The sequence below is a fragment of the Pristiophorus japonicus genome, chromosome 4 (assembly GCF_044704955.1).
Source record: "Pristiophorus japonicus isolate sPriJap1 chromosome 4, sPriJap1.hap1, whole genome shotgun sequence".
NCBI lineage: Eukaryota > Metazoa > Chordata > Chondrichthyes > Pristiophoridae > Pristiophorus > Pristiophorus japonicus.
In genome coordinates this window covers 275,283,596-275,301,978 of record NC_091980.1, presented here as the reverse complement: position 1 = coordinate 275,301,978, position 18,383 = coordinate 275,283,596, and the positions used below count along the sequence as shown (strand labels likewise).

The following is an 18,383-nucleotide window of genomic DNA, read 5'->3' as shown; positions in this document are numbered from 1 at the left end:
TTGAGAGTGGGAACACTCTGGGGTAGAAATTACCCCCCCCCTGCCGCCCGAAACAGGGTGCTCCCACCCCGTTTCGGTGGTTTTTACCGCAGCTGCGATTCAGGCCGCCTCTTGAGCTAAATTCGGCTTTGTTTTTTTTTGTTTTGATCTAGAAGTTGGTCATAATGTGGGGCAGTGACTACACCTGAGGGGTAAGACGCGACAATGACAGCATCTGAGGGCTGGAAGTTGGGGGCGGAGTGGAGTCACCGCTGCGATGACGTCATCACGCTGCTGCGTCAACACGGCTCTCCCCTTCACTTAAAGGCGAGAGCCTTCACGCTTTATAAACTTCAGCCTACTGGGCCACCAGGGAGTGTTTCGGCCAGGCCAGTGGCCTGGCACCCAAGACGGTGCCAGGCTGCCTGTTGGCGGCCCAGCCAAACCCGGGGGGTATAATTGTCGGGCCAACAAAAAAAAACATGGCAGCAGCGGCAGTAGGCCCGCCCCTTTAATGGAAGCCACATCGCCGCTGCAGAAGGCCACAGCCTCACTAGAGCACCGGGAAAAAGCTTGTTTTGGCACCACGGAAGGCCGAAGATTTTCGGAGGGGATTGTCGCCGTCAGGAGTGCACATGGTGATGACGTGCTTAAGACGGATTGGCAGCAGCGGAGTGGTAAGGGGGGGAGCGGGTCACCACCAGGAAAACTCGGGAGGGCAATTGGGCTATCAGCGGCCATTCCATCGCACTCCGCGGCGAGGCTGCCGAGATGCGGTGCTAACAGGCCTCAAGGAGAGGGGCAATTTCGGCCCCAGGCCTCTGGGTGAACCTGATTATCTTTTGGGAACATTTCTTCTCAAAGATGAAAGATAATTTGGAGCAATCTTTCACCACCAAAATGTTTCAAACAAATTGTGAGTAAAATAAATTGGCCTGAAAACAAAGATAATTGGCTGATTTGAAATCATTTTGACATAGTTAAAATATTCAAGTGCTACTGTAACACGAGAGGTAACACGAGTTTCCGTAGTGTTTGTTGTGAAGTAAAGAACAACGTCAATCAATTTTTGATGTTGAGCTTTTCCGGTGCCTATTGATTTTCATAGAGTCAGGACAAGGATTAGGACAACAGAGCTGGGAGTTAATGGGAAGATAACCAGAATAAGAAAAGAGCCATTAGTTAAAGAAAGACAGAGCCAATAGACAGAGAAGGACAGAACCAGTCAATGAAGGACAACTGCAGGAAATTATGGAGAAGGACAGAGCCAGGAGATGGAGAATGTCTCAAAGCTCATTGCAAACACATTAAAAAGTGTCTGACTGCAGTATAAGATTTGCTCATTACTCATATCAGAGTGAGAGTGAGATGCCTTTTTTCCTTTAAAAAAAATTAAGAACTAACTTGATTTCTAAAATCATACTTTTTAAACATTAGCTCAGCTCGCACAGATTTTTTTACCAACATAGCTAATGTAGTCCCCATCATTAAAAACGGTGACAAGACAAACCCACGTAACTATATGCTCGTTAGTTTAACATCAGTAATAGGTAAGATGCTTGAGGGAATCATTAGGGATGCAATATATGAATGCTTGAAAAGAGAGGATCATATTAGAGACACCCAACATGGCTTCATTTAAAGGCCATATCTTACAAATCTAACTATATTTTTGAAGAAGTTACAACGTTGGTGGATGAGGGAAGTCCAGTAGACGTTGTGGGGTTGAAATTCAGTTGCTACCGCCACCTGATACCATCTGAGTGAGGCGGCAGCGGTGTGTGAACGGCTGGGTGGCGGCGTTAGGCGTGGGTACTGCCTGATGGGAAATTCGGTTGTCCTTTTTCAAGGGCATAAAGATTTGCCGCATCGCCAACTACCGCCATGGAAATCCTGATGTCAGTACGCGTGCAACACCTCCTTGGTGCCAGTCTTGGCAAATTCACTTTTGCTGCCTCCCTTATTAGCTGACCGGAAACACACCACAAAAAGCTGGCGTTCACAAGTCGAAGTAAAGATTCTGGGGCGGTATTAAAAGGGAGTTGCAGCCGGGCCACTGAGGTCGCGGTCAGTGCTGCGTTCTCTCCTCACTGAGTGCGTAGGTGTTGGCGTGCTGCGACTACTCAGCCTCACAACTTGCATTTCACAAACATTGGTGGCTTTCAGATTGCATCCACTGGCGACTAGCACATCGCGGCTACTTTCTGCAACTTAATGGCACATCACGTCATCCTGCGACGAAGACTTGAAAGGTGCCGGCTACAGAGACGGCTTCAGTCCAGTGTGGGTCCGCGCCAGAGGGGAGACCCCAGACCTCGGGGCAGGAGGCCGTACAGTCACAGGGTTTACCGTGCACATTACTCTTACCTTGATATGTCGGAGGAGCTGTGCATAAGTTCTGTGGTTCCATAAGGAGGTGGTCACCGAGCTGTGCCACCTCCTGCACACAGACCTCCCAGCTGACATCGGCACCAGGACCTCACTGTCAGTGGCAGCGAAAGCGACAGTTGCCCTCAACTTCGATGCTACCGGCTTCTTCCACTCTCCTGTAGGTGATATATGCAACAGCTCGCAGTTTGTAGTACATTGCTGCATTCGCCAGGTGACCGACGCTCTCTACAGCCGACGCGTGGACGACATAAAGTTCAGCTGGCCATCTGCAGAACACATTGCGCCCCACTCTTCAAGCCTCTGTGTATATAAATGACAAGACAAGATTGTGACAAATTCAATGAATTACTATTTGCAACAAAAACCATAGTGTGCTGTAAAGAAGCACTAATGGACGCCATCATCCACAGCAAACATTATCATCCACATCCATTTGCAACTATTCACATTAGTTCATTATGGAACAAGGATACCATCTCTGGCCAGCATCACACAATTCTTTAATGGCTTATGCATTATTCAGATTCGAGCAAGGTCACCATCTATGGCCACTAGCACACCCATACTTAGCGGCTATTTCTCAGTGCTTTCCAAACCCTTCCCTCTCACCCCTCCCAGGCCTACTGCTCCTCCTCAATGGGGTCTCAGTGCGTGCAGCAACATAAGAACATAAGAAATAGGAACAGGAGTAGGCCATACGGCCCCTTGAGCCTGTTCCACCATTCAATAAGACCATGGCTGATCTGATCATGGACTCAGCTCCACTTCCCCGCCCGCTCCCCATAACCCCTTATCCACTTATCGTTTAAGAAACTGTCTATTTCTGTCTTAAATTTATTCAATGTCCCAGCTTCCACAGCTTTCTGAGGCAACGAATTCCACAGATTTACAACCCTCTGAGAGAAGAAATTTCTCCTCATCTCTGTTTTAAATGGGCGGCTCCTTATTCAAAGATCATGCCCTCTAGTTCTAGTCTCCCCCATCAATGGAACTATCCTCTCTGCATCCATCATGTCAAGCCCCCTCATAATCTTATACATTTCGATAAGATCACCTCTCATTCTTCTGAATTCCAATGAGTAGAGGCCCAACCTACTCAACCTTTCCTCATAAGTCACCCCCCTCAACCCCGGAATCAACCTAGTGAATCTTCTCTGAACTGCCTCCAAAGCAAGTATATCCTTTCGTAAATATGGAAACCAAAACTGCATGCAGTATTCCATGTGTGGCCTCACCAATATCTTATATAGCTGTAGCAAGACTTCCCTGCTTTTATACTCCATCCCCTTTGCAATAAAGGCCAAGATACCATTGGCCTTCCTGATCACTTGCTGTACCTGCATACTATCCTTTTGTGTTTCATGCACAAGTACTCCCAGGTCCCACTGTACTGCGGCACTTTGCAATCTTTCTCCATTTAAATAATAACTTGCTCTTTGATTTTTTCTGCCAAACACTTTCCGACATTATACTCCATCTGCCAAATTTTTGCCCACTCACTTAGCCCGTCTATGTCCTTTTGCAGATTTTTGTGTCCTCCTCAAACATTGCTTTTCCTCCCATCTTTGTATCGTCAGCAAACTTGGCTACATTACACTCAATCCCTTCTTCCAAATCATTAATATAGATTGTAAATAGTTAGGGTCCCAGCACTGATCCCTGCAACTAGTTGCTGGTTGCCAACCAGAGAATGAACCATTTATCTCGACTCTCTGTTCTCTGTTAGTTAGCCAATTCTCTATCCATGCTAATATATCACCCGCAACCCCGTGAACTTTTATCTTGTGCAGTAACCTTTTATGTGGCACCTTGTCCAATGTCTTCTGGAAGTCCAAATACATCACATCCACTGGTTCCCCTTTATCCACCCTGTTCGTTACATCATCAAAGAACTCCAGCACATTTATTAAGCATGACTTCCCCTTCATAAATCCATGCTGACTCTGCCTGACCAAGGCTGGTAGAATGTTGTTGTGTTGGCGCCGTTACCACAGCTGATGGCCGAGCAGGACGTTCCGCATCAGCTCGGGCGCTGGAAGGCACGGCTGTGGACTGTTTACCTCAGCAGCACTCTGTGGTGGATGGGTTGCAGAGAGTGTCAGGGGCAAGTGCGGAAAGATGTCGTCCTGAGAGAGGACATTACATTCCAACAGGCCCGCCAAGCTGCTACTCCATTCTAGATTGCTGCCGTGCTTCACCAACGTTAGTTCCCCATGTAACTGATAGGGCCCCAAACACAATGGCAGTGGCCAGTGCCTGCATGGATTCAAGTTGTCTCTGCATCAGGGTAGACTGTGACTGCAGCACACGACAGATTGCTGCCACTGCGCACTGACGATATGACAGTCTGCAGACCTACCATAGCAGCGGTCTGCTGCTCAATGGCTACTGCCACATCAGCCATAGCCCGTGCCACCGTGTCTGGGAACCCATGGTCACTTGAAGCATCCAACATTCATTGGTATCTGCCAAGGATGGGCTTGATGGGCTGTAGAGACACAAATGCAATAGTTGAGGCGGTCTCCTCCATCCTCACCGCTAGTACATCGACACTCTCAGGCATCCTTGACAAAACACCCAGCAGATCGCTGTGCATCCACAATGATTGCCTTGCGAGATCCTCTAATTTGGGCTCTTCATTAGAATGCTGCTGAGCATTGCTCAGGCGTGCACTCACCCTCCGGGGAGCTGGCCCCCTGATCTCCCCTCCCCCTGTGGCGTTGCTGCAGGTCATTGGGTTCCGGAGCATCACCAACCTCCATCTCCCTGGCCATGCCTTCTGCCAAAAAGCTGCTGGCCTCGCTCTCTGAGGCGGCTGGATCCTCTGTCACATCCAGAGAGATGTCCTCCACCTCCTCGTCCCCTCCATTGTCACCCGCAGTGGAAAGCTGACATGCAGGCCCCTGGCCATCGGAGTCATCATCTGAAAGCACAAAGTTTTGGTTACCTGCAGGGGATGGGGCCAGGACTGGGAAAGTGTTCGCAAATGCCAGTCTCATGGAAAGTGGTGAAGGAATGTGGTGTCAGGGCTAAGTGGCCTGCTAGAGGCTGCAAAGGAACTCAACATACCGTCACTATCCCGAGGGGGCATAGCCTCACCCACCAGCACCCATCAGCGCCGATACGCATTGCTCCACCGCAGTTAGGGGTTGCATCTCAGAGATCCTCCTCCGCTCTGAATCTGGTGTGTTCTGATCTGTGCAAGCTTGGCCTGCAAGATTAAAGAGAACGTCAGAGTTAGTGCCCTTCTATCCGTCTGCCTGAACTGCCTTATATAGTTCACAACATGTTAGTGTATGAGAGTCTTTAAAGGTCGATATAACGTCCATTAGCTGCGGGTACTTGGTGTGGCAATGCTTGAATGAGGGGGAGAGGACCTAATGGTTGCTGTGAGGATAGTGTCTTCCAGACACGTATGAAGACTGAGGAGGTAACAAGATGAGGGGTGGGTCTCCACAACCGCATTAGGAAGGTTAACAGCGCATGCAGGTGCTTGGAGTGGATGAGGCTGCAAATGCAAAACTTGCATTTGGCCTCACCCACGTAGAGCATTGGGTCGTACGCATTCACATTGAGGAGAGACTGCACATTGAGCTTAGAGCATGGCATGCTCAGGTTAATATAAAATATACTCACCCTCACCAACAGAATCATGTCCATCCACTTCTGCTGATTTTGGGTCGCTGTCCTGGGCAGAGCATCATTCACTGACACTATTTCAGCCATTTCCCGCCAGAGCTTGCGAAATGTTTGGGGCTGTGGCCTCCTTCCATCCTCTGTCCTCAGTAGTATCCTGGCGCCTCTACAGGGCATCAAGCAGGGCATCGACAGCAGCGTCGGAGAAGCGGTGAGCGCGCTGGCGAGCTGCTGCTGCGTCTGCCATCGTCACCCTGTGAGTGAGTGCGTAGGAAGTGAATATACGCACGAGGCGATGCCGCGCCCAATCAACTCCTCAATTGAATCCAGGTGGCGGCAGTATGTCTGTGGCGCAGTTACAAATGATGATTGCCATCTGGATATTGCCGCCTCACTTGACGCCCCACTTACCGCCACTTACCGCCTCCAGAATAGAGTGCAACACCTGATTTAACGCTGCAATCCCCTTTTCAGGCGGCAAAATGAATTTCACGGTTCAAGGCGGCAACTGCCGCCTGGAGTTAAAATCTTTGTTCAGATGGTGACACCGCCTCAAAAACAGTGTCATCGAATTTCGACCCCTGTATTCTTAGACTTTCAAAAAGCTTTTGATAAGGTACCGCACAAGAGGCTTCTCTCTCAGATCGAAGTCTCTGGTATTAGTGGTAATGTATTGACCTGGATTGGGAACTGGCTGGCAGGACGTAAGCAAAAAATAATTATAGATGCATTATGATCGACATGGAGACCGGTCACCACTTATTAATGATCTGGATGTAGGTGTTGGGGATACGATCTGCAACTTTGGAGATGACACCAAGATCTGTGCAAATATTAAAATCACAGAAATTTACAACACAGAAGGAGGCCATTCGGCCATCGTGTCTGCACCGGTATAAATATTAGCGCGGACTCCCCTGGTTTTCTTTCAAATAGTGCCAAAGGATCTTTTGCATCCACTTGAGAGAGCAGACAGGGGCTCAGTTTAACGTCTAATCTGAAACCTTCAACAGTACAGCACCTGCTCAATACTGCACTGGAGTGTCAGCCTAGTTTTCTGTGCTCAAGTCTCTGGAGTGGGACTGGATCCCTCAACCTTCTGACCCTGAGGCGAGAGTGCTATCAACTGTGTGTAAAGTCCTGTCCCCTCAGTACAGATTCACACGAGGCATGTAGTGAAGTCAAGGTCACTCTGGACCTGCACCTTTTATTTCACAGCTCTGGAATGCTGCACTTGCCTGAGACCTGTGCTTATATACCTGTCTCTTGCAAGTGCACCCCTGGTGGAAGGTATGCTGGTGGTTACAGGTCATATCTTATTACAGTCATGTATAGCATGTTGGGATACAGTTATATATAATAATGTAAGATACATGACATCACTCTCCCCCAAGGTGTTATTGTTTTTATAGGTTCAGTCTCTCAGGTGGTCTACGCTCTCGCGTGGAGCGTCTGAGTTGTGGTTCAGTTGTTTGCCTTGGTGTCTGTTTTTCTTTGGGTGTGGTTGCTGGTATCTTGCCTGGGCTGTCTGTTTCGATTGGTGTGATTGTTGTTGACTCGCCTGGGCTGTCTGTTGGGATTGCCCTTTCCTCAGGTTGTTCCCTCTGTCTGTCCACCAGGTGTGGTGCAAGTTCCACATTGTAGTCTGCCTCTGGTTCCGCAGTGCTGTTGGTAAATCTGCTTTTGACTTGGTCTACATGCCTCCGGCAGGTTTTGCCATTGTCCGTTTGTACTACTAGTAGCCTGTTTTCTTCCTTGCCCGTTACTGTCCCTGCAAGCCATTTGGGACCCCTGCCATAGTTTAGTACAAACACTTTGTCCCCTATCTCATTCCATCTCCCCCTCGAATTTCTGTCATGGTACTCAGTCAGCTTACGGCGCTTTGCCTCAATGATTTCGTGCATGTCTGGGAGGATTAATGAGAGCCTTGTTTTTAAAGTCCTTTTCATCAACAGTTGCGCGGGGGGGATCCCAGTCAGTGAGTGCGGACGAGATCTGTATGCCAACAGCAGTCGCGACAGGCGACCCTGCAGCGTGGGACCTTGGATTTTAAGCATGCCTTGTTTAATGATTTGCACTGCTCTCTCCGCCTGGCCGTTGGAGGCCGGCTTGAATGGTGCCGTCTTGACGTGATTTATGCCGTGGTCAATTATAAAGTCTTGGAATTCTGCGCTGGTGAAGCACGGACCATTGTCACTGACCAATATGTCAGGGATTTCGTGCGTTGCAAACATGGTTGTGAGGCTCTCCACAGTGGTGGAGGTTGTGCTCGAGTTTAAAATGGTGCATTCGATCCACTTTGAAAATGCATCTACAACTACGAGGAACATTTTGCCCATGAATGGGCCCGCATAGTCTACGTGCACCCGCGACCACGGTTTGGTAGGCCAGAGCCAGGGGCTCAGTGGAGCCTCCCTGGGGGCATTGCTGAGTTGGGCACAAATGGTGCACCTTCGGACACAGAGCTCCAAGTCCGCGTCAATACCAGGCCACCAGACGTGGGATCTGGCTATGGCCTTCATGAGAACGATCCCCGGGTGCTCGCGGTGGAGCTCCCGGACAAATGCCTCTCTGCCTCGCAGAGACATGACTACTCGGCTGCCCCACATCAGGCAGTCTGCTTGTAATGATAGTTCATGCACGCGCCTGTGAAAGGGTTTTAATTCCTCGGGGCAGGCATCGCGAGCCTCTGCCCAGTCACCGGTTAGGACACATCTTTTTACTAAGAATAACGTGGGGTCGCTGGCCGTCCAGGCTCTGATTTGGTGAGCGGTCATGGGCAAACCTGTGGACTCAAAGGCATTGATTGCCATGACTATCTCACAGTCCTGTTCGTCAGACCCTTCCGTGGTCGCAAGGGGTAGCCTGTTGAGCGCGTCGGCACAGTTGTCTGTGCCTGGTCTGTGCCTTATGGTATAGTCGTAGGACGCCAGCATGAGTGCCCACTGTTGAGTTCGCGCCGAGGCGTTGGCGTTTATTGCCTTGCTCTCAGATAGGAGGGAGGTGAGGGGCTTGTGGTCGGTTTCTAACGCGAACTTGGCCCTGAAAAGGTATTGGTACATCTTTTTGACACCGTACACGCACGCGAGCGCCTCCTTCTCTATCATTCCGTACCCACGCTCCGCCCGCGAAAGTGACCTGGAGGCATAAGCTATGGGTTGTAATTTGCCCGCACTATTGACATGTTGCAAAATGCACCCAACCCCATACGCTGACGCATCGCATGTGAGAACTAGCTTTTTACCTGGGTCAAAGAAAGTCAAAACACTGTTGTAACACAGAAGGTTGCGTGCCTTATTGAAGGTGCGTTCCTGGGCGTCCCCCCAAAACCAATCGCACCCTTTCCTGAGTAACACGTGGAGAAGCTCCAGCAGCGTGCTTAAGTCCTGCATAAAGTTCCCAAAGTAATTGAGTAGCCCGAGAAAGGCGCGCAGTTCTGAGACATTCCGGGGCCTGGGTGTCAGGCGAATTGCTTCTGTTTTGGACTCTGTTGGGCGGATTCCATCAGCGGCAATCCTTCTGCCCAAAAATTCAACCTCAGGTGCGAGAAACAGGAACTTGGATTTCTTGACTCGTAGGCCTACCCGATCCAACCGCTTTAGTACTTCCTCCAAATTACGGAGATGGGAGTCGGTGTCCCTGCCCGTGATAAGTATGTCGTCTTGAAATACAACCGTCCCCGGGATGGACTTGAGCAGATTCTCCATGTTGCGCTGGAATATGGCAGCTGCCGACCTGATGCCGAATGGGCATCGATTGTACATGAAAAGGCCTCGATGGTGATGGTGATGGTGGTGAGTAGCTTGGATTCCTCGGTCAATTCTTGCGTCATATACGCAGATGTGAGGTCTAATTTTGAGAAAAGTTTACCTCCAGCCAATGTGGCAAATAAGTCCTCCGCTCTGGGCAGCGGGTACTGGTCCTGTAGGGAGACTCTGTTTATGGTAGATTTGTAGTCCCCACAGATTCGTACGGATCCATCAGGCTTCATGACTGGGATGATGGGACTTGCCCAGCCGCTAAATTCCACAGGTGATATAATGCCTTCCCGCAGAAGCCTGTCTAGTTCGTGTTCAATCTTTTTCCTCATCACATAGGGTGCAGCTCTGGCCTTGTGATGGACCGGTCTAGCATCCTGTGTGATGTAGATTTTGACTTTGGCCCCTTTGAAAGTGCCCACACCTGGCTGAAAGAGATGTTCAAATCACTTTATAACTGTTGAGCAGGAGGTCCGTTCCTCTAATGACATGGCATGGACATCATCCCATTTCCAGTTTAGTTTTGCCAGCCAGCTTCTCCCCAGCAGTGCTGGGGGGTCTCCGGGGACAATCCACCGGGGAAGTCGGTTCACTGTCCCTTTGTGTGTGACAGAGAGCATGGCGCTGCTGAGGACTGGTACGATTTCTTTGGTATAGGTCCTTAGTTTGGTGTCGATCCTTGTGAGTTTTGGTCTGTCTCTTTTTTGCGGCCACAGTTGTTCAAATTGTTGAGCGCCCATGAGAGATTGACTCGCTCCTGTATCCAGCTCCATGTTGACAGATATCCCGTTGAGTAGGACCCTCATCATTATAGGAGGCGTCCTGTCGTAGGAGCAGCGGCCATTGATCGTGTTGACCCGCTGTACATCGGTGTCCCGGGTACTGTCCCCACCATCTTCTGGTCCGCTTTCCGACCCATCCGATTCATATACCAGCCGAGCTGTCATTTTTTTGCACATGCGGGCCAAATGCCCTGTATATTCACAATTTCTGCAAACAGCCTGCTGAAATCGACATTCCCTTGACGAGTGCCCACCCCCACACCTCCAGCACAGACTGCTTGCAAAAAATGATCAGCGTGTGGCTGATCTCTCTTGAGCTTCTCTCAGTTTATCGTTGATTGCTCGCATTGTGGGTTGATGAGGTGTGATCGGCCGTTCCTGTGACCCTTGATGGCTTCTGTTGCCACTGCTTGCTGTCGAAAGCCTGTTCTGCCGGTTTTGTCTATGTGTGGGGGTAGCAGCTTTTCTAATGCATGAACTCCTTGTTCCATTATTTTGTTAGTTGTCGTACCTGCATTGTAAATCAACCTCGTTTCTTCTTCCCCTACCAAGAATGTCTGTGCAACCAGTGCTGCTGCCTCTAAGGTCAGGTTCTTGGTCTCTATGAGCTTTCGGAATATGCCTGCATTTCTCTCCTCAGTTCATTGGAGAACTCAAATAAACTAGCCAACCTCCGAAGTTCCGCCACGAAGTCGGGTATGCTCTGGCCCACACAGCGTCTGTAGTTGTAGAACCTGTGTCTGGCCATGTGTAGGCTGCTCACTGGCTTCAGGTGGTCTCTTACCAGTGTGCTCAATTCTTCAAACGCCTTGCTTGCTGGTTTCTCAGGTGCCAACAGATCCTTCGTTAAAGCGTATGTTTTCGAGCCACAGCTGGTCAAGAGATGGGCTCTTCTATTGTCTGCTGTATCGTCGCCTAACCAGTCTTTGGTTACAAAGCTTTGCTGGAGCCTTTCTATAAAGTCCTCCCAATTGTCTCCCACATTGTAGTTTTCATCTGATCCATTGTTCGCCATTCTGTGGATTCTGTAATCCCAGCCTCGTCGCCACTGTAAAGTCCTGTCCCCTCAGTACAGATTCACACGAGGCATGTAGTGAAGTCAAGGTCACTCTGGACCTGCACCTTTTATTTCACAGCTCTGGAATGCTGCACTTGCCTGAGACCTGTGCTTATATACCTGTCTCTTGCAAGTGCACCCCCGGTGGTAAGGTATGCTGGTGGTTACAGGTCATATCTTATTACAGTCATGTATAGCATGTTGGGATACAGTTATATATAATAATGTAAGATACATGACACTGTGAAAATTTAGCTTCACAACAACTCATGGTGGGATTTAAACTCCTGGGGCTCGAATTTGATGAAGGCCCCTACCCGCTCAAGTGCCGCCCAAAGGACCTTCAATGGCCGCTGAGGTACCTGACGGTACTTTGGGCGCCGTTTTCATCAAAAAGCTCCTTCAAGTGGCGGCGGGCGGCAAATAAGGGTCTTACGCCGCCAATCTGGGTGGCAGCCAACGGGAGCTCCCAATCTCGGCGGCAAAGGTGCTTGCTGCCCAAGTGCCGCTGAGGATGGAGTCGGGCCCACAGAGGGTCAAAAACCAGAAAGAAAAAGCATTAAAAAAAAACACCTTCAGGGCACTCCATACAGGTAAGTCCCTATAAAGAAAAAAAGAAAAAAATGTTTACTCGCCTTTTTTTGCAGCTCTTCAAACCTACCGTCGGGGACAGACCAGCCTCCTCACAGCAGTCCACCCCCGTTCTGGCGCCCACTCTTGCCCGCACCAATCTGGCATCTCGGTGGGCGGGATTCCACATATGCCACTTGGCCATCCGCTGACGTCAGCGGACGATTCCCAGCAGCTCTCCCCTCCTGCCTGCTCCAGACCAGATCGAAACTGGCACAGGGTGGAACCCGAGGAGGAATGTCAGCGGCAGTCAGCAGCAGTGGGCGGTGAGTGCATCAATTTTGGGCCCATGGTCTACCGGATCATTAGTCCAGGCCTTGACATTATCAGTAACATCACCACTACACTACCACACCTGATTAGGATTATAGATGACACTTGCCTGCTTCAGGCAGATCTTAATGTGTTGGAAGATTGGGTTCATGACTGGAAAGTGATGTATAACTTAGATAAGTGCAGTGTTATGCATGTGGGCAGAGCAAATACTCCACATTCATACACCCTTCCAGGAAAAGCATTCAGGAAGTTGGAGATAGAAAGAGATTTGGGCATTTTAGTGCATACATCCTAAAGGTAGATGAGCAATGCTGTGAAACGCTAACTAGTGCAAATAGGGTGTTGGGGTGTATCCATTGGACAATTGATTATAAGACGGGGCATACTATTTTGTCCTTATACAAGACCTTAGTCAGGCCGCACTTGGAATACTGTGTCCAGTTTTTGGTCTCCTCACGTGGTGGGTGATATTGAGGCTTTGGAAAGGGTGCAGAGGAGGGCCACGAGACTAATTCCAAGTTTAAAGCATCTTAGTTATCAAGATAGGCTAAAAGAGTTGGGACTCTAGACTTTAGAGAAGCGCAGACTTAGTGAACTGATTGAGGTTTATAAGATAATGAAGGGAATAGATTGCATTCTAGTTGACAGCTTGATTTAAATAGGTTAGGAAGGACAGGGGACACAAATGTAAGTTGTATAAGGCTAGATCTAGGTTAGATGTCAGGAAGTGGTTCTTTTCCCAGAGAATAGTGGACCTCTGCAACAGGCTGCCGTCTCATGCGGTGGATGCACAATCGCTGAATTCCTTCAAGCGAGAGCTAGACCTGTTTCTGGCTGGGGCAGACATCACCAGAGGTGGGTTCTGCAGGGAATTCAGGGCCAGTATGAACTCCTGGACTGCTTTCAATTGCTTGGTTGGGTTGGCGAGGAATTTCCCAGATTTTTTCCCCCAAATTGGCCTTGGTTTTTTTAATCTTTTTTTTTAACTCTCCCAGGAGATCACATGGTTTCGGGTGGGGTGAAGTGTATATATTGTGAGACACAAGGTATCACAATTGTGTGGGGCAGTTTCGATGGACCAGAGGGTCTTTGCCTGTCTGTTATTGTTCGTATGCTCATATGTTAGTATGTCCATGGTGAAATGCATCATCTGTAACATTTGTGTACATGTTTCTGCCTTATATATCAGTTTTATGGATCCTCCTATTCTACCTATATATGCTTCTGTGGTCATATAAAGGAGTCATAGAAACATAGAAACATAGAAAATAGGTGCAGGAGCAGGCCATTCAGCCCTTCTAGCCTGCACCGCCATTCAATGAGTTCATGGCTGAACATGCAACTTCAGTACCCCCTTCCTGCTTTCACGCCATACCCCTTGATCCCCTGAGTAGTAAGGACTTCATCTAACTCCCTTTTGAATATATTTAGTGAATTGGCCTCAACTACTTTCTGTGGTAGAGAATTCCACAGGTTCACCACTCTCTGGGTGAAGAAGTTTCTCCTTATCTCGGTCCTAAATTGCTTACCCCTTATCCTTAGACTGTGACCTCTGGTTCTGGACTTCCCCAACATTGGGAACATTCTTCCTGCATCCAACCTGTCCAAACCCGTCAGAATTTTAAACGTTTCTATGAGGTCCCCTCTCACTCTTCTGAACTCCAGTGAATACAAGCCCAGTTGATCCAGTCTTTCTTGATAGGTCAGTCCCACCATCCCGGGAATCAGTCTGGTGAATCTTCGCTGCACTCCCTCAATAGCAAGAATGTCCTTCCTCAAGTTAGGAGACCAAAACTGTACACAATACTCCAGGTGTGGCCTCACCAAGGCCCTGTACAACTGTAGCAACACCTCCCTGCCCCTGTACTCAAATCCCCTCGCTATGAAGGCCAACATGCCATTTGCTTTCTTAACCGCCTGCTGTACCTGCATGCCAACCTTCAATGACTGATGTACCATGACACCCAGGTCTCGTTGCACCTTCCCTTTTCCTAATCTGTCACCATTCAGATAATAGTCTGTCTCTCTGTTTTTACCACCAAAGTGGATAACCTCACATTTATCCACATTATACTTCATCTGCCACGCATTTGCCCACTCACCTAACCTATCCAAGTCACTCTGCAGCCTCATAGCATCCTCCTCGCAGCTCACACCGCACCCAACTTAGTGTCATCCGCAAATTTGGAGATACTACATTTAATCCCCTCGTCTAAATCATTAATGTACAATGTAAACAACTGGGGCCCCAGCACAGAACCCTGCGGTACCCCACTAGTCATTGCCTGCCATTCCAAAAAGTACCCATTTACTCCTACTCTTTGCTTCCTGTCTGACAACCAGTTCTCAATCCACGTCAGCACACTACCCCCAATCCCATGTGCTTTAACTTTGCACATTAATCTCCTGTGTGGGACCTTGTCGAAAGCCTTCTGAAAGTCCAAATATACCACATCAACTGGTACTCCTTTGTCCACTTTATTGGAAACATCCTCAAAAAGTTCCAGAAGATTTGTCAAGCATGATCTCCCTTTCACAAATCCATGCTGACTTGGACCTATCATGTCACCATTTTCCAAATGCGCTGCTATGACATCCTTAATAATTGATTCCATCATTTTACCCACTACTGTGTCAGGCTGACCGGTCTATAATTCCCTGCTTTCTCTCTCCCTCCTTTTTTAAAAAGTGGGGTTACATTGGCTACCCTCCACTCGATAGGAACTGATCCAGAGTCAATGGAATGTTGGAAAATGACTGTCAATGCATCTGCTATTTCCAAGGCCACCTCCTTAAGTACTCTGGGATGCAGTCCATCAGGCCCTGGGGATTTATCGGCCTTCAATCCCATCAATTTCCCCAACACAATTTCCCGACTAATAAAGATTTCCCTCAGTTCCTCCTCCTTACTAGACCCTCTGACCACTTTTATATCCGGAAGGTTGTTTGTGTCCTCCTTAGTGAATACTGAACCAAAGTACTTGTTCAATTGGTCTGCCATTTCTTTGTTCCCCGTTATGACTTCCCCTGATTCTGACTGCAGGGGACCTACGTTTGTCTTTACTAACCTTTTTCTCTTTACATACCTATAGAAACTTTTGCAATCCGCCTTAATGTTCCCTGTAAGCTTCTTCTCGTACTCCATTTTCCCTGCCCTAATCAAACCCTTTGTCCTCCTCTGCTGAGTTCTAAATTTCTCCCAGTCCCCAGGTTCGCTGCTATTTCTGGCCAATTTGTATGCCATTTCCTTGGCTTTAATACTATCCCTGATTTCCCTAGATAGCCACGGTTGAGCCACCTTCCCTTTTTTATTTTTACGCCAGACAGGAATGTACAATTGTTGTAATTCATCCATGCGGTCTCTAAATGTCTGCCATTGCCCATCCACAGTCAACCCCTTAAGTATCTAGCCAATCTATCTTAGCCAATTCATGCCTCATACCTTCAAAGTTACCCTTCTTTAAGTTCTGGACCATGGTCTCTGAATTAACTGTTTCATTCTCCATCCTAATGTAGAATTCCACCATATTATGGTCACTCTTCTCCAAGGGGCCTCGCACAATGAGATTGCTAATTAATCCTCTCTCATTACACAACACCCAGTCTAAGATGGCCTCCCCCCTAGTTCGTTCCTCGACATATTGGTCTAGAAAACCATCCCTTATGCACTCCAGGAAATCTTCCTCCATCCTATTGCTTCCAGTTTGGCTGGCCCAATCTATGTGCATATTAAAGTCACCCATTATAACTGCTGCACCTTTATTGCATGCACTCCTAATTTCCTGTTTGATGCCCTCCCCAACATCACTGCTACTGTTTGGAGGTCTGTACACAACTCCCACTAACGATTTTTGCCCTTTAGTGTTCTGCAGCTCTACCCATATAGATTCCACATCATCCAAGCTAATGTCTTTCCTAACTATTGCATTAATCTCCTCTTTAACCAGCAATGCTACCCCACCTCCTTTTCCTTTTATTCTATCGTTCCTGAATGTTGAATACCCCTGGATGTTGAGTTCCCAGCCCTGATCATCCTGGAGCCACGTCTCCGTAATCCCAATCACATCATATTTGTTAACATCTATTTGCACAGTTAATTCATCCACTTTATTGCGGATACTCCTTGCATTAAGACACAAAGCCTTCAGGCTTGCTTTTTTAACACCCTTTGTCCTTTTAGAATTTTGCTGTACAGTGGCCCTTTTTGTTCTTTGCCTTGGGTTTCTCTGCCCTCCACTTTTCCTCATCTCCTTTCTGTCTTTTGCTTTTGCCTCATTTTTGTCTCCCTCTGTCTCCCTGCATAGGTTCCCATCCCCCTGCAATATTAGTTTAACTCCTCCCCAACAGCACTAGCAAACACTCCCCCTTGGACATTGGTTCCGGTCCTGCCCAGGTGCAGACCGTCCGGTTTGTACTGGTCCCACCTCCCCCAGAACCGGTTCCAATGCCCCAAGAATTTGAATCCCTCCCTGCTGCACCACTGCTCAAGCCATGTATTCATCCGTGCTATCCTGCGATTCCTACTCTGACTAGCACGTGGCACTGGTAGCAATCCCGAGATTACTACTTTTGAGGTCCTACTTTTTAATTTAGCTCCTAGCTCCTTAAATTCTTTTCGTAGGACCTCATCCCTTTTTTTACCTATGTCGTTGGTACCAATGTGCACCACGACAACTGGCTGTTCTCCCTCCCATTTCAGAATGTCCTGCACCCGCTCCGAGACATCCTTGACCCTTGCACCAGGGAGGCAACATACCATCCTGGAGTCTCGGTTGCGTCCGCAGAAACGCCTATCTATTCCCCTCACCATCGAATCCCCTATCACTATCGTGCTCCCAATCTTTTTCATCTTATCACTTCTCCTCGAGTCTGACTCAAATAGTGCTGGCCCTGCCTCCGCCTATCCCAGAGCTTTAAGAAACAACGTCTCTTTCATCTACCCAAGTTTTATAAAAAGGGCGTGAACTGTCTCATATCTTTCATACATCTTCAGTTTTGCTAGGTTCTCGTGTATTTCGGATGAGATGTTGAACCAAGGCTCTCTCAGATGGACGTAAAAGATCACAGGGCACTATTTCAAAGAAGAGCAGGGGAGTTATCCCCAATATCCTGGTCAGTATTTATCCCTCAATCAATATAATAAAAAAACTGATTATCTGGTCATTATCACATTGCTGTTTGTGGGAGCTTGCTGTGCGCCGGTTGGCTGCTGCGTTTCTTACATGACAACAGTGACCACACTCCCAAAGTACTTAATTGGCTGTAATGTGCTTTGAGACGTCCGATGGTTGTGAAAGGAGCTATATAAATGCAAGTCTTTCTTCTTTCTTTCCTTTTGGATGCCAGGTTTCAGTGCTGACTTCGAGCGGGACTCAGACCCACAAGGATAATGCATTGAAGTAAGCGGTCCATCTCCTTTATGACTGCAGCACTAGTTTTGTAAAACTCTCTTTTAATAACGAATTAGATCATTAATACAGTATGCCAATTGTCAATCATGTAAACAGTCCCTGACATATTTGCTTTGTTTAGTTACCAAACCTTATACTACAAATTGATCGGCTTATTTTAAATGCTAGATAAACCACCTTTTGTACCTTTTGTTTAGTTAGCTATTTGGTTGCTGCGAATGTGTGATTCTAAGCAGGAGCCTGATTCCCATATTGATAAGTATGAAAAATACAAAGGGAATGGAAAAGTTTCCATATGGCTACAAAAATTATGTTCTTTCCTTTTGCGTCACCCCCAGTAAGTCAAACATCAGATCTTTATTAACAGGATGTACACCTGGGAAACAGCTTATTAAACCTGATTTACTGTTTACTTTATTAACTTACACTTAATGAATTTGTAGAGTATTGTGTGGCTTGCCAA

General features: G+C 48.0%; 1 long non-coding RNA gene across 1 annotated transcript; it reads left to right on the top strand.

The window, feature by feature from the left end:
• Window positions 1-268: 268 nt before the first annotated feature.
• Window positions 269-18,114, top strand: LOC139262360 (uncharacterized). Its single transcript, XR_011592953.1, has 4 exons — window positions 269-656; window positions 12,251-12,499; window positions 17,503-17,621; window positions 17,856-18,114. It is a non-coding gene; the product is annotated as an uncharacterized lncRNA (long non-coding RNA).
• Window positions 18,115-18,383: the final 269 nt, after the last annotated feature.